We start from the raw sequence: 15,837 nt of genomic DNA on the forward strand, positions 1-15,837 counted from the left end.
GCCCAAATTAACATACCATCTCTTCAACAAAACATTGAATTTATTCACAAAGGCATCTACACTCTGATTATCATTTTGTACAAGTCCTTGAATGGAATGGCATACATTTGTTTTGTCCTATACCTTAAAAATCTCAATGAAGTCATTCTTGACATGATGAAGTCATTCATCATGTGGAACGGTTGAGATGATTTCACTTGTGCTTCCTATTCATTATACCATGTCCTTGCATAGCGCTCAAGATATGTGATTCCTTGGAAAGTTACAAGCAAACACCCACTCAGAAGACCATCCATGGAAATTAGGAAGCATTTGTACTAGCATGGAATTACAACACAATCCACCCAATGCAGGTTAGGAAAAGAGCTTTACACCACCAATTTCCTCTTTAGAACCACAATTTCAAAGCATATGTATCAAACACAATCCAAACAATGCACTTCAAGAAAAGAGCTTTAGACTTCACCAATTTTCTCTTTACAACTACAATCTCAAAGCCTACGTATTCCACAAAACATGTAAACTTTCACAACTTACTCTACACTAAACTACCTGTGAATTGCCATATCCTATACCATGTGAGAAATAGATTGTATCTCCCAAACCAAAACTCCAAATGGGATGATCTCAAGCCTAAAAAAATATTTTCCTTTTTTGAAACAAAATTATTGAAGAATACAAATTTCAAATATATCCACCACTATGTGTAAAATTGGCATGAAGAGTAGGCTACAATGGTATGGCTACACCTATGAAAGACTACTCATGGGTAAAAACTACATCAAAAAGCATGAGGAAAAATAGTTCCAAACACTCTTTAAAGTGCACTTAAGGCAACCCGCCAACTAGTGCTAGTCAAGTAATTTGCATTGCATGTACATGTGATTTCTAAAGCAAGCTAGAAATCCCATGAACAAACGTCCACACATCCTTTTGACACACAAAATCATGTGCACATGTACAAATTTACAAAAGATGGGGTGTCAAAAATATATGCAACAACATCTCCTAAGATTTTGAGAATTTATGTAGTGATATCCATTTTTTGGCTCTCTAAATTATGCCATAGTGAGCCACCTCACCCACCAATATCACTTTAGGCTTGTGTGCATTAGGGTTGTTTTCTCTAAACCTTCATCTAGCTAACCTTTGGGCTAGGTGCACACAAAATATGTAAATAGATAGTTATTATGGCCCATTTGTGTGTAAATAATGCATCTATTATAAGGGTCTAAGCCTAGAGTTTTTATTTCTATTTTTTATATTTTTTGCTATTTTTGTAAATATATGCATCTAGGTGTGTGTTGTATTAGACCTATGTACTCTTTTCCTCCTCTTGCACCATATAGTATTTTTGTGTTGCTAATGTGTACATACTCTAATCTCATAACAACTTTATTTTTTCTAACACAAGTTACCCCCATAGTTCTAAACCCACCCTTGTGAAAACTAAAAAAAAAGGTTTCTACTCCCTAAGTCACTTTTTACTATATAATTTTTCTTAACTTGCATAATGTTTCTCTTTCATAAAAAAAAAAAACAAAAGATGAATCATATAATGTGATTCGATTAGTTATCCATATCCATAGTTTTCTCATATTTAATATTCATATTTTAAACAACACCCTCATCAAGATAGAGTCTATCTTGGGGGGTATACCTTTAAGAAACTATACATATAATGTGAGTTCAAAGGGTATAAAAAAAATCCCTTTACCTAAAAGCTTAAGGTTATAAAATGACCCCTTTTTCTTCAAAAACTTATAAGGTTTTCTCTAAAATCAATTAAAAAACCCTTTTGTTAATATAATCCTGTTAAAATCTTAAATTTTTGGCAATTACAAAACCCATTCGTTTGAACTCACGTGGTAACTTACATGTTTAAGAGGTGATCTCCCCAAGGAGTACATAAATAGTACATGCACTAGTTCCACCATGTATATATTTTCTTTATTCACCAATGATCCCCCTCCATGTATGTGTTAAAGTCAGCTTGGATGCCTTATGTCATTAATGAATCATGGAGGGACTCACTCTTGGATGCATGATCAAATATAACCAAATCTCAAAACTACATTATATTCCCTATTGAACTTGATTTGTAATATGGGAAAGGCAATGTGCTATATCAAACTATAATCAGTAATTACAAAACTTATTTAAAAAAATTATCAATCAACTTGAGAGAGAGAGAGAGAGAGAGAGAGAGAGAGAGAGAGAGAGAGAGAGAGAGAGAGAGGTGAACATCAAACATCATGACATTGTATTCCAACATGCACTATTATAAAAATGAGAAAATGAGAGAGAGAGAGAGAGAGAGAGAGAGAGAGAGAGAGAGAGAGAGAGAGAGAGAGAGAGGTGAACATTAAATATCATGACATTGTATTCCAGCATGCACTGTTACAAAAATGAGAAAAGTTTACAAAGAGATGATCACAAATCATTGTTGTCTTCAAACACTCCAACCATATAGTCTACTTCATCCATATTTGAGCAGGCTCAGGCTATCTCCCATTCCATATCATCATTGTCATAGCAATAGCTTTGTGTGTTTGGAAGACACCATAGTGCTTTTGATCTACTCTTGTTGCAATGTTTTAAGGCTTATGTATAAGTCTCTTATTGCAAAAAGCATACACCAAATCAACAGCCCATTTAGGATGATCTCTTGCAGCTTGCAATTGATGCAAAAATCAATAAAACCATGACTACAATGTGTTGCAACTCCACCTTCTCTTTGCCATAATCTTTCCACCATAAAGGTGCACTTGTTTTGGCAATGGTATCATATGCCATGGATCCTGAAGCATACTAGTTCTATTTGCTCAACCAATTTGATGATGAAAAGTCTCTTTCCCACCCTTTTGTCCCAAGAGTTGGGAGCACACTATTTTGAAGTCAATCATGACTTTGCTATTAGAGCTGATTGTTGATGAATTTGGAACTTAGGATCCAATGCAAATGTCCTACCATGTAACGATGTATCCTACTGCACCCATCCCTTGCTGGCAGATGAGATCATGGAAAATTTATGCTTTGCACCAAAGCCAACATAATCTCTTATGTTGTGTAAGGCCCCTGACATATACCACTAAATACAACCAAAGATAAAAGAGTCTTTATCAACACTTTGCAAAAGATCTAGAGTTGGATTGGATAAAGTCACAATCCTCTCTATATTTTTCTAGAGAATTAGCGAGTTAACAATCTACACACCATGAGATTTACATTTCAATCGAGATGTATTTTTCTCGACAACCAACTCTTGCACATAGCTCCAATCGTGTCCTTTCACCATATTGCATAAAAGTAATCTGCTAGAGCAACAACTTCAAATATCAATCTCGTGATTAAAATCAATTTAAGCATCAAACGGCACTAGCAATGCTCAAAATCATGCTCTCAAAAAAATTACCAATTTACCATAAGCAATGACGGTCTATCGTTTTAAACAAAAAATGACATAATGATTACGAACAATACAATGGGATCCTACTACATTGATTTATCTGAAGTGCAAGCTTGTGGCTTTCACACATTAAAAAACTTGATAATATTAATCACACTTATTGAAAAACAATACATATGAATCCATTGTGCTACATCGATTCATACAAAATGTAAGCTTGCAGCCAAGTCTTTGAAATAATTATCATTATGACATGCACAAGGTACATGAGCTACAAGTGACATTATTAAATGATAATCGTAGAACTTGATGCTTACCATATCTATCTAGAGTGCGAACATGAAGCTCTCACATGCTACCATAGATCTTTAAACAATTATCTATCTACAGTGCAAACTAGGAACTTATACGCTTTCCCATGCATATAATATGGACAAGAAAATAAAACACCTATTATTTGCATCACTTATTTGTCTCCCAAATAATGAATAATGCTACTTAGATCCTCTCTTGAGGTACCTTTGACACAAATGTAAAGCCTATAGTTTTGGATGGTGAAACCTCTCATCATCTTTGCCTTTCTCAGGTAAACATGCAAGTTGACAATGACTAACTCAACCTACATACACAAGCATACATGCACATAAACATAGTAGGAGATATTGAAAGCTTCTAAGGATAGAGATGGTTGACAAGATAACATGCACAATATCAACATCACACTTGGTATTTGGGTACTTGATAGTTTATTAAACTGGGTAGTACCAAAATTAGAGGCATGCATGAACCATAATCACCACTTTTGCCTATAATGTAGAAAGTTAGTCATTTGTGTACTAAGGAGAGATAAAGTATATAACAAACACGTGCTAAAAGTAAATGGTTGAGATGGCTTTATTGGATTTAGTTCTTTACTATACTAAAATCTTCCCCATAATTTTTTATTATTTAATACATACACAACATCAACTCACAATTAAATCACAACTAAAGATAGCAATAGTAACTAACCATTACAAACCCATGTATTCCAATTATAATACTAACCACATATAACAATAGCATGACCAATATCTTAATATCCATCCCACTACGAATAGAAAATTTTCCTTAGTTCCTCAATAGAGAACCAACCGGATTGTGAGTTATGGAAAATGCGAAGAAGATTTGGAGAACTGCGTAAAAAATTGTCAGGCATCCATTTGGTATCTTCTTTAGGATGGCCCTTAAAAGTAAGCGATATCTATTGTAAATCATTCCAATGTCTGTAGTGGTGGTCTCATGAATCAATTACTTGTGCAAGAATGATTTTCTCTTCTTGGTCTACAAGTAAACATGGATCCTCATAAATAGTGTTTGGAGGTAAGGATATTTTGAAAGATCTTAAGTGGAGCCTCTGAAAGTTCTTAAGAGGCTTATGTGGAATGCATTGTAAATTTGCCAATCTGACGGTGGTTCTAAACAAAATAAAGCATCATCAATAACAAAGTAAATTTTTAAAGGACCATAGCAAAGTGGAGCAAACTTTACAGAACCATTGGTGTCAACACTTTGTATTGTTTTTTTTTCTAATTTGAAGCATAACATGATCACCTCCTTTAAGCACATGTGCCTTCAAAGTGTTGTTTTTTTTTCTAATTTGAAGAATAACATGATCACCTCCTTTAAGCACATGTGACTTCTAATGCTGAGTATAAAGATCTTGTGAATGCTTGATGGAGAATAAACACTTGCATAAATGTCATGAAAATTGACAGTGAAATTATCAGTAGCACACACAACATTAGAAAGATGTGAAGTAGAAGTAGTAAGAGACCATACATAATCTCAAATGGAGATTTACATATGGTAGCAAATATGATGGTAACTTGATAGCAATTCTCAAGGTAGAATTTCAAAGTTAAAGGTAGATATCATGTCAAATTAAATGAATAAAAGTAGGCTTTATAAGACTAGTTGGAAGATTCAAATAGATAATTGAATTGAAATGAAAGCCTTCAGATAACATGAATTGAGACAATTGGAATTAATGATTCAATTTCATCAATGGGTTTAGAAGGACAAAGTTTGGGTGTGAAAGGAGTACAACATTTAGTGCTAAGCTCTATATAACGTCTAGCAACAACTAGGTACAAGAGATACAAGAGTTACAATCGATGGATAGTTCGACCAACAACCAGCTCAACATACCCCTAAAATGGAAGTATTGGGTCATATTTATAGGTGTCCATACCCGTTCTTGATTGATAACACCATTAAACAAGGTCTAGTAATTGCTAATAATATTTCCACGCAACTCATCGAGCTAGTTCCCATATAGGCGATCTCTAGGGGCAAGTTCCCATCGACTACATCATCCTCCCCTGGGTGATATATTCTAAACTTTTAGATATTTTTTTTGACTTCAGATGTTGCACTTTTATTTCTTCTTATGTATATCTTTCTTGAGCGTTTACTTTACAAACTAGTGGTTGAATAGCTATGGCCATGATTTGGTGCTGGGGATTACTGGAGGTGGCATTCTCCTTTTGGATGATTTTTTATATGTCCTCCTGGTCTAGTTGCTCTATTCTTTCAATTAGCATTTCCATCTCATAAGGTGTTAATGCATGCCATGTTTTGGTATCAAGGTTATATAAAGTCTTCTTGCCTTCGGTTAGCATTGCCCTTGCTTGGTTATGATAGATGGACATTGTGTGACTCCATCTAGGTGGATCTAGGTGATTAGCTTTAATTCTAGATTTAAAAAGGTCTTTATCTATTTCTTTGAATTAGGATAAAAGCTAGCTTTGCAAGTAATTTCATTTTTAGAAAATATTTGATGCCTCAATAAACAATTACAGTAGCTTGTTTGTAGAGTTAGTCAAAAGGCTGATTTGTGATTTTGATTGAGTCATCACGACGCTCAAATTGGCCAAATCATCCTTGAGCTTTGTAACTCTCCCTCTTTGTTCACAATGTCATTGATGAGCACAAATTTCTAGGCCACCCATAGGGCCTTTGTTTGTTTGTATCACTCCCTTATTTGATCCACTATCTAGATATACCTCATTTGATCCATAGGGTTTTTTGTAAATTGGTTACAAGGCTGGATATAACTTTCATAGTTTATCTTCTTTCATTGGGAGTGCATACATCAAGGTTGGGGAGTTTTTCATTGCATCAATGTAGTTCAACACTATCTGATTCTCCTGTTGCATCACTTTAATAAGAATCCTAACCATATGAAATTAAAATTTTAGTGCATGTTTTTAATCTTTGATGGTCATTCTAGTAAGGTGCCCTCGTATGGTGGATGCATTGTTCTCTGCTAGGGTAGTTACTTGGTGGTCAAGAATTCTTCTGGATATTTGTATCTTCAATAGCACCCCTTTGACTTCATTCTACATGTATTACATGCATTTGTAGGCTATCTTGTTGCCTAGTGGTACTTCTACTTGGATTCTCAAACTTCAGACATTCATCGTAGTAAATTTCTTTGTCTAGGGATCACTATAATGCCATCCTATGTGAGAATATATTCGTTTGGACTACATTTGGGTGTAAGGGCAAGATGAAAGTTTTCTTTTCATGGTAGTTTCTTTTCTTTATCATTCTTTTGGATCCCACATACTTTGAATACATTTGAGTGTAAGCTGAAAGTTTTTTTTCATGTTACTTGATGGTTTTCCATTGCTTTATCATTCTTTTGGCTCACATGTACAACATTTGATACCTTTTTATATCCAAATGGATATCATTATATGAAGATATGTTCGGATCTGAACCTGCTTTTCTCTCCTTAATCTTTTTCTTAAACTTCGATATTGATATGAAAAATCTGAAGTGTGATGTAAGTCTCACTCCTCTCGGATGGCTTTCTCCTTGTCTCTTTGTGTAAGGACTATTTGTTGCTGCTTTTTTGAGTTTGGTGGTCTGGCGGTTAGTTTTCTTGGTCCCTAGTTGTCTGATATTGAGTGGTGTTTGGGGTCTACTTAGGTTGTGCTTGGTATTTTTTAGGTGCCTTGCTAGATTGGATTTGGAGTATTGGTGGGGTCATCATTGTCTTCTTCATCATCCTTCTTTGATGTTGGAGAACCCTAAGTGGTGTTTTCTTCATGGTATTCATCCTTTTGATCATAACCCTCTTCATATTTATCTTGGGGGTGTATGCAAGATAGAGCATACCCACTTCCCGTAGTCCGCACCCAAGTGTGACATCTGCAACACGACCAACTCATCGAGTTACCCTCACTCCCAAAGCATGGGCTTGGGACGTGTGGCATGTTCCAAGAACTCGACGAGTTATTGGCAAAAGGATCCATGTAATTCGCCAAGTGACGTGGCCTTCCCACCTTGGTGTTAGGTTATTTTCATGTCCATGTTCATGCGGTATGCCACGTAACTCATCGAGTTACATGGCATTGCCGATGTAGGTAAGACACGTAACTTGATGAGTTACATGGCTACCATCTTGGGAAAGCCATTAACGTTGTCATGACATACATGTTAGCCGTCCACTTAACTCAATGAGTTACATGGTCACCACTTAACTCGACGAGTTACATGGAAAACTTTGCGTCCTTATGCGTGGCAAGTAACTCGCCGAGTTACGTGGCATCCATGTAACTTGGGGAGTCACGTGTCGTGTCACGTTATCTCGGTTTCTTCCGTGGCATACACGAAATAGCATTAGTGCAAAAATAATCACGTTCAAATATTTTGGTCAAAACTCAATCTCGAAAGATTGAGTTTCTCTTCATGTCGAGTTGCAGGTTTCCAGCACCGCATTTCATAGAGGGACCCCCATTAGAGCGATAACTGACATGCTTCAACGTGTCGCATATGCACATTGAGGTAGGCTACAAATATCTATGTTGACATGCGTACAAAATGTGCCTCTTTCCCACATGCACATGCACACAAAACCCGAATCTCTCTCTTGCACACGCACACATGCATATACTACCACGTACAAAATCTAGCTTGCTCTCCTTTCTCTCTCTCTCTCTCTCTCTCTCTCTCTCAAACACACACACACACACAGTGGGGGTGCATCTCCGTGTGTTTTGGGGAGGGGGTGGGGTGGGGGGGAGATTATTCTAATGGAGACAATGAGAGAGACTTGGAGGATTTTTGTATCCAATTGTCATATGGCTATAACCTTGGTGTGGGAAATAAACCATGGCCTATCAGATTTAGGCCACCCAATCCTAACAATAGAAAGTCTAATAATTGGGACCAAGGCCAAGCTAAAGCGTTCCTTGTACTTAGACACCGACTAGGGGTAATTGGTGTGTCATCCTTGGGCAAGTACTTCATTAACTCCAATATATATGTCACCAATGTATATGCATCCTATGAGCATTTCATGATACTGATTGTGTTTTCTTTCTCAATGAAGGTACCCTATTGTAGTAGTTAGAGCATGGAGGTGGTGACCCTCCTAGCAGCCAGCACCCCCTCAAAATCCGGCTTTACCACAGTACAACCACAACCACTAGAGTAGGCACCGACACCTCATTTTTCTACACCCTCTCTAGCAGAGATACACACTTTGGCGGAAAAGTTGTTTCATGGGGCAGAGTGCCTTCATGATCTTTCAGCCTGCCAAGAGTCCAAATAAATGGCAGAGTCCTTGGAGTCTATCGTGGCCGTGTTCTGTACGATGCACTACCCCATGCCTTCCAGGAGTGGGCACTCATGCACCATGTTGCGCATGCAAGCTTGTCATGGCATCATGTGGAGGACCTTCCTTTCATATGGTCACTCACTTTGCAGTAGTTTCATCCACGGCTAGAAGACTTTGTGGCATGAGCACCCTGTTGCATAGAGTAGGCACCGACACCTCCTTTTTCTACACCCTCTCTAGCAGAGATACACACTTCGGTGGAAAAGTTGTTTCATGGGGCAGAGTGCCTTCATGCTCTTTCAGCCTACCAAGAGTCTAGATTAGTGGCAGAGTCCTCGGAGTCTATCATGGCCGTGTTCTGTATGATGCACTACCCCATGCCTTCCAGGAGTGTGCACTCATGCACCATGTTGCGCATGCACGCTTGTCGTGGAATCATGTGGAGGCCCTTACTTTCATATGGTCACTCACTTTGCAGCAGTTTCTTCCACGGCTAGGAGACTTAGTGGCATGAGCACCCTGTTGCATAGAGGACTTTCTACACCCTGGCATGAGAGAGCATGCCCTTCTACGTTATGTGATGTACTACGGTGCCTTGCCTCACCATTGGAGGTGCCTACATACTTTTCTTTCCAGCTCTACGCAGAGTTTTTCCTTGTGCTCGATGTGGACTATTTCGATAGACGTCCAAGAGTGGGTCACGGTTTTGGTAGACTGGGGTAGCAACAAAGGCTCTCGGGGACAATCAAGTTCAGAGATCGTCTAGCTCTTGGACATCGGGTAGAACCGGTTGTACCTTGGAGCGTAGTCTAGGGCTCTTTCACATAGCTTGGATGGGAGGTCTCTTTGTGGGTGACACACTCACCCACCTTGTCGAGTGGTTTGCACAGCCAAGAGGCCCTTCTCACGTACATTTTTGAAGTCTTTACTTACAAATGTTTATTTGGTAGAGTGGTAGGTAATGCATATTTTTTTATACTAGACGGTGTCATGCCGTGGCATGTACATAGTGTAAAATAAAATCATTCACCTCAATTTTGACACTTCCCACTGCATGCAAATAAAAGAAATCATGTACATATTGTGATGTATGTTGAAGCGGCTATTGTTGTTGCTATCATGTACATACCTAATCGAGGAGATGTGGCACTGGATGTGGCACCTTTGCATGCTTTTTCACTTTTGATAAGATGCCTATTTTGGTTTTATGATGTACATACTCCAAGTGTGTCATGGTGGCACACTCATCTCGTCTATAAAAAGTGATGCAATCAAAAATTTCCATAAATAGCAGCTAACAGGCACCATTGCAAAATTGCATGGAAATTAACCCAAAATTCTATTAAAAATGATGCTTATCTTGGCACAATCACCAATTTTTTGACTTTACGCTCGCCAAGGGCCCAACGGAAAAAAAACTAGAGATTGTGTCGTCGTGGACCCTCGAAACGAATTGTGATGCCCATATAATTTTTCAAAGCCTTGCAAAGTTTCATTGCTATGTGTTCCTGTCTCGTCGGTCCAAGGTGACACAATCGCCAATTTTTTTGGCTTTGGGACCCTTGGAGAGCCCAAAGCCCTAAAAGTCGCGATTGTGCCGTCGACCATGAAACTTTGTATGGGTAGGGAATAGCATACTTCCCCCACCTCGGAACAGTTTCGTGGCCATCCGCTCTTGTCTCGTCGGTTGAAGGTGGCACAATTGCCAATTTTTGCCTTTGAGCTCGGTAAAGGCCCAATGGGCAAAAAAATGGTGATTGTGCCGCTGTGAACCGTAAAGACGGATTGCAATTCCCATGAAACTTTTCAAGGATATAAATTAGTATGCCTCTCCCATCCTTGAAAAGTATCATGTCCATCCGCTCCCGTCTCGTCGGTCCAAAGTGGCACAATCGCCAATTTTTTGCCTATGGGCTCGCCAAGTGTCCAATGGGCAAAAAATTGGCAATTGTGACATCATGGACCGTCGTGATGGATTGCGATGCCCATGAATCTTTGCAAGGGTGGGAATTAGTGTGCTTTCCACACCCCTACAAAGTTTCATGGCCATCTTATTTTGTCTCCTTGGTCCAGGGTGGCATAATCCCCAATTTTTTGGCTTTGGGTTCGAATGGGCAAGAAATTGACGATTGTGCCACTCGTGACCGTTGAGACAGATTTCGATGCCCATAAAACTTTGCAGAGGTGGGGATAAGTGATATTCTCCCACCCTTGCAAATTTTCATGGCAAGCCGCTCTCCTCTCGTCGGTCCAACATGGCACAATTGCCAATTTTTTGGCTTTGTGCTCGCCAAGGCCCCAATGGGAAAATTATTGGCGATTGTGTCGTTGTGGACCGTTGAGATGGATTGTGATGCCCATGAAACTTTTTAGGGGTGGGAATTAGTATTCCTTCCCCACCTATTGCAAGGTTTCATGGCCATCTGCTCCCGTCTTGTCGGTCTAAGGCGACACAATCACCAATTTTTTGCCCATTCTGCCTTTGGCGAGCCCAAAGCCAAAAAATTGGCGATTGTGTCACCGTGCACCCTCGAGCCAGATTTTGATGCCAATGAAACTTTTCAAGGATAGGGGTTAGTGTGCTTGTTCCACCCCACAAATTTTCATGGCCACTCACTCCCATCTCATCGGTCCAGAGTGGCACAAATGGCAATTTTTTGCCTTTGAGATCGCCAAAAGCCTAGTGGACAGAAAATTGGTGATTGGGCCACCGTGGATAGTTGAGACAGATTGTGATGCCTATGAAACTTTGCAAGGGTGATGATTAGTGTGCTTTCTCTACCTCTACAAAGTTTCATGGCCATCTACTCCCGTCTTGTCGGTCCAAGGTGGCACAATCATCAATTTTATGTCTTTGGACTTGCCAAAGGGCCCAATGGGCAAAAAATTGACAGTTGTACCTCCGTGGACCGTCGCGATGGATTGTGATGTCTATGAATCTTTGTACGAATAGGGATTAGTGTGCTTCCCCCACCCTTGAAAGTTTTCATGTCCATCCGCTCCCGTCTCATCGATCTAGGGTGGCACAATCTTCAATTTGTTGGCTTTGGGCTCGCCAAAGGCCCAACGGGCAATAAATTGGTGGTTGTGCTGCCATGGAATGTTGAGACGGATTCGGATACCCATGAAACATTTTAGGAGTTAATAATTGTGTGCTTTTTCCACCCTCATAAAGTGTCATGTCACCACTCCCGTCTCATCGGTCCAAGATGGAAAAATTGCCAATTTGTTTTGCCTTTGGGCTAGCCAAAGGCCCAATAGGCAAACAATTGGTAATTGTGCCGTGTGGACCGCTGAGACAGATTGAGATGGTCATGAATCTTAGGGGTATGGATTAGTGTGATTCCCCCACCCTGAAAAGTTGCATGGACATTTGCTCCTATCTTGTTGGTCCAGCGTGGCACAATCTCCAATTTTTTGGCTTCGGGCTCGAATGGGCAAAAAATTGGCGATTGTGCCGTCGTGGATGGTCAAGACGGATTGTGATGCCCATGAAACTTTGCACGGTTTTTAGGAGTCAATAATTGTGTTCTTTTTCCACCCTCGTAAAGTTTCATGGCCATCGCTCTCATCGGTCCAAGGTGAAAAAATCGCCAAATTAGTTTTGCCTTTGGACTTGCCAAGGGCCAAATGGGCAAAAAATTGGTGATTGTGTTGTCGTGGACCGTTGAGACGGATTGCGATGCCCATGAATCTTATAGAAGTATGGATTAGTGTGCTTCTCCCACCCTTGCAAAGTTTCAAGGCCATTTTCTCCTATCTCGTCGGTCCAGCATGGCACAATCTCCAATTTTTTGCTTTGGGCTCAAATGGGCAAAAAATTGGCGATTGTGCCGTTGTGGATGGTCGAGATGGATTGTGATGCCCATGAAAATTTGCAAGGGTGAGGATTAGTGTGCTTCCTCCATTTTTGCAAAGTTTCATGGCCATCCTCTTTGGACTCGTTGATCCAAGATGGCGCAGTTGCCAACTTTTTGGCTTTGGGCTCGCCAAAGGCCGAATGGGCAAAAAATTGGCGATTTTGCTTCCTTGGACTGACGAGATGGAAGTGGATGGACATGAAACTTTGCAGGTGGTGGGAAGCATACTAATCCATGCACCTGTAAAGTTTCATGGACATCACAATCTGTCTCGATGGTCCACAGCGACACAATCACCGATTTTTTTCCAATTGGGCCCTTGGCGAGCGCAAAGGTAAAAAATTGGCAATTGTACCACTGTGGATCGACCAAATGGGAGTGGATGGCCATAAAACTTTGTAGGGGTGGGAAAAACACAATCACCAATTTTTTGGCTTTGGGCTCACCAAACGTCGAATGGACAAAAAATTGGCGGGTTGAACCATCGTGGACTGTTTAGACGGGTTGCGAAGCGCATGAAACTTTACAACAAAGAGGATTAGTGTGCTTCCCTCATGCTGAAAAATCCGCCCCTGTCTTGTTGATCCCAGGGTGGAAAAATTGTCAATTTTGTCAAGGGTCAAAGGGCCAAGAAATTGGTGATTGTGATACCCAGGACGGTCGAGACGGATTGCGATGTCTATGAAACTTTGTGAGGGCGGGGAGGCGGGAAAAAGTGTATGTTCCCTTCCCAAGAAAAGTTTCATGGCCATCCTCTCCTGTATCATCACTAAAACAACTGAATCGCGTAATAGAACACACCAACTATAACCATAATGACACATTTTGCAAAGGTTTGGTACAAATGGATTATATAAAGTTAAACATGGCAATTACGCTCAAAAGGACACATCATGAAAAGATGTGCTATAAGTGAGTTGCAAAAACCAGAACAAATGTCTATAATCATAAAAACACGTTTTTAAAAGGTGTGGTACAAAGTTGTGGTACAAGTGAATTCCATAAACTATAACAAGACGACTATAATCATAAAGACAAAGTTTGTTGAGGTTTGGTATAAATGGACTGCATAAAGTATACATTGCAATTACGCTCGACGAGACATATTGTAAAAAGGTTTGATACAAGTGAGCTGCAATAAGTACATATCGTACAAAGGTGTGATGTGGGTGAAGTCCATACTCAAACAAGACGACTATAATCATAAACACAATTTAAAAAGTAAAACATAGAAACTATGCTCATGTAAGGACACATAGTACAAAAATGTGGTACAAATGAATTGCAAAAACTAGAACATGGTGAATACAATCATAAGGACACATAATGCAACGACACGGTACAAAGGGATTGAATAAAATAGAACATGAAGACTACAACCATATAGAAAATGCAACAAACACAAAAATATATGCAAGTAAATGAGTCTGAATTAGTGTCTGAAGCTACATGCTCTATGTACGATGCGAGTTGCACCCTAGCATGTGGGGCCTGTACTACTCTCTATGCTATGGTGCAATGACTGCCAAGATCTGCAGTCTACTCAGCGCGTGTCTCAGCTGCTGTTGAAGACTCTCCAACCTCCACCCGAGCTCTATCATGCTGGAATTGAATCCTAGCAAGCGCAACCTCTTGGTCGGCTAGAGTGTGAGAGGCCTACTATCCCATCTCCCAAATTCATATATATGTATATACTCATGAGGTAAAGTGTGAGCGAGTACCCTCCTCTAGTGCATGCAACTCAGCAACAAGTATTGGGTCAACAAATTCTATCATTGTGGGAAAAGAAGCACCACTGAGTGTCCTCCTCAGTGCTCTCTCTTTGGACCATTCTATGAGGACGTCCCACTGTCAAAAGCGCTCTTGTCTGTCCTCGTCTACCTCTATAACCCCTTGGTCCAACTGCACCTACTGACTCTATCATCTATAGTGCCTCCTCCTTTGGTGCCCCATCCTCTAGCAACACTACCACGATTGCCTCGTCACTCGCCCAAGGGGGGGGGGGGGGAGTGACCAAGTCTACTATCTGTCCTCGTTGTGGGAAAAGGTCATCAATGCCCTAGATGAAATAAATGGCGATCGGCATCGATTGATGGCATATCAGATAATCTGAATGCATGCACATGCTGTGGACGAGACAATAGAGGTGGACGTGGTGTCCACAACCCAAAGTGTAGAAGCTATCATCATCAAACAAGTTGAGACAAATGCATCACTCTGCATGGTCTCCCAGTGTGGCCCGTACACCCATCAAAAGCTTGCACTTGCCGAAACCCACATTATACATGTAAGGGTAGAGTGGTATCAAGGGCTAAACTCTGTGTGTGCTGGGGGAGAGGCTAAGCGTACAGTTGTGTGAATTTCCCTGCTTGAAAGTAAGCAATGCGACACTCAATGGTGGAGTCCCCCAAAGCCACTCTGGTGTCTCCAAGTGGTTGCTCTAGCTCTCCAACCCTCTGTTGTAATGTGGCCAGCTCTCATGTGAACTTCTCTACATAGCTGTGAAGATCCACAGAGGGGCAGCCTACAACAAATACAGCAAAACAAAAAATTTGAGAGCTAAATTCTCAAAAATTATTTTGAAATTATTAAAACCATAGGTGAGTGGATGTATCTTAGAAACTGTAAACGTAGTACTGGGCAGTAATGGGGTCAAATGTCCGATCAATGGAGGTAGCTCCTTCAGTGGTGTAGAGAAAACAGCTTGATTGCGAAACAACAAAAAGTTAACAATGCTAATCATAATGAATGACATTCATAACAAAATAAAGGAAAACTATGAGAAGTTTATGTATACCTTGGCGAAAGTAGAGCCTGTACTACAGTCATGTCCGTGTGGGCTAGCAAGCGGTGTAGTATGTAAGGCCGCTATTGAAATAATGTGTGCGGTCTAGCTGGGAAGGTGCAAAACCTCTGGCTGTGAGAGTTTATGATAAGATTCAGAAAAACTTTAAGAA

Source organism: Adiantum capillus-veneris, chromosome 4 (assembly GCF_014529385.1).
Source record: "Adiantum capillus-veneris isolate H3 chromosome 4, ASM1452938v2, whole genome shotgun sequence".
NCBI lineage: Eukaryota > Viridiplantae > Streptophyta > Polypodiopsida > Polypodiales > Pteridaceae > Adiantum > Adiantum capillus-veneris.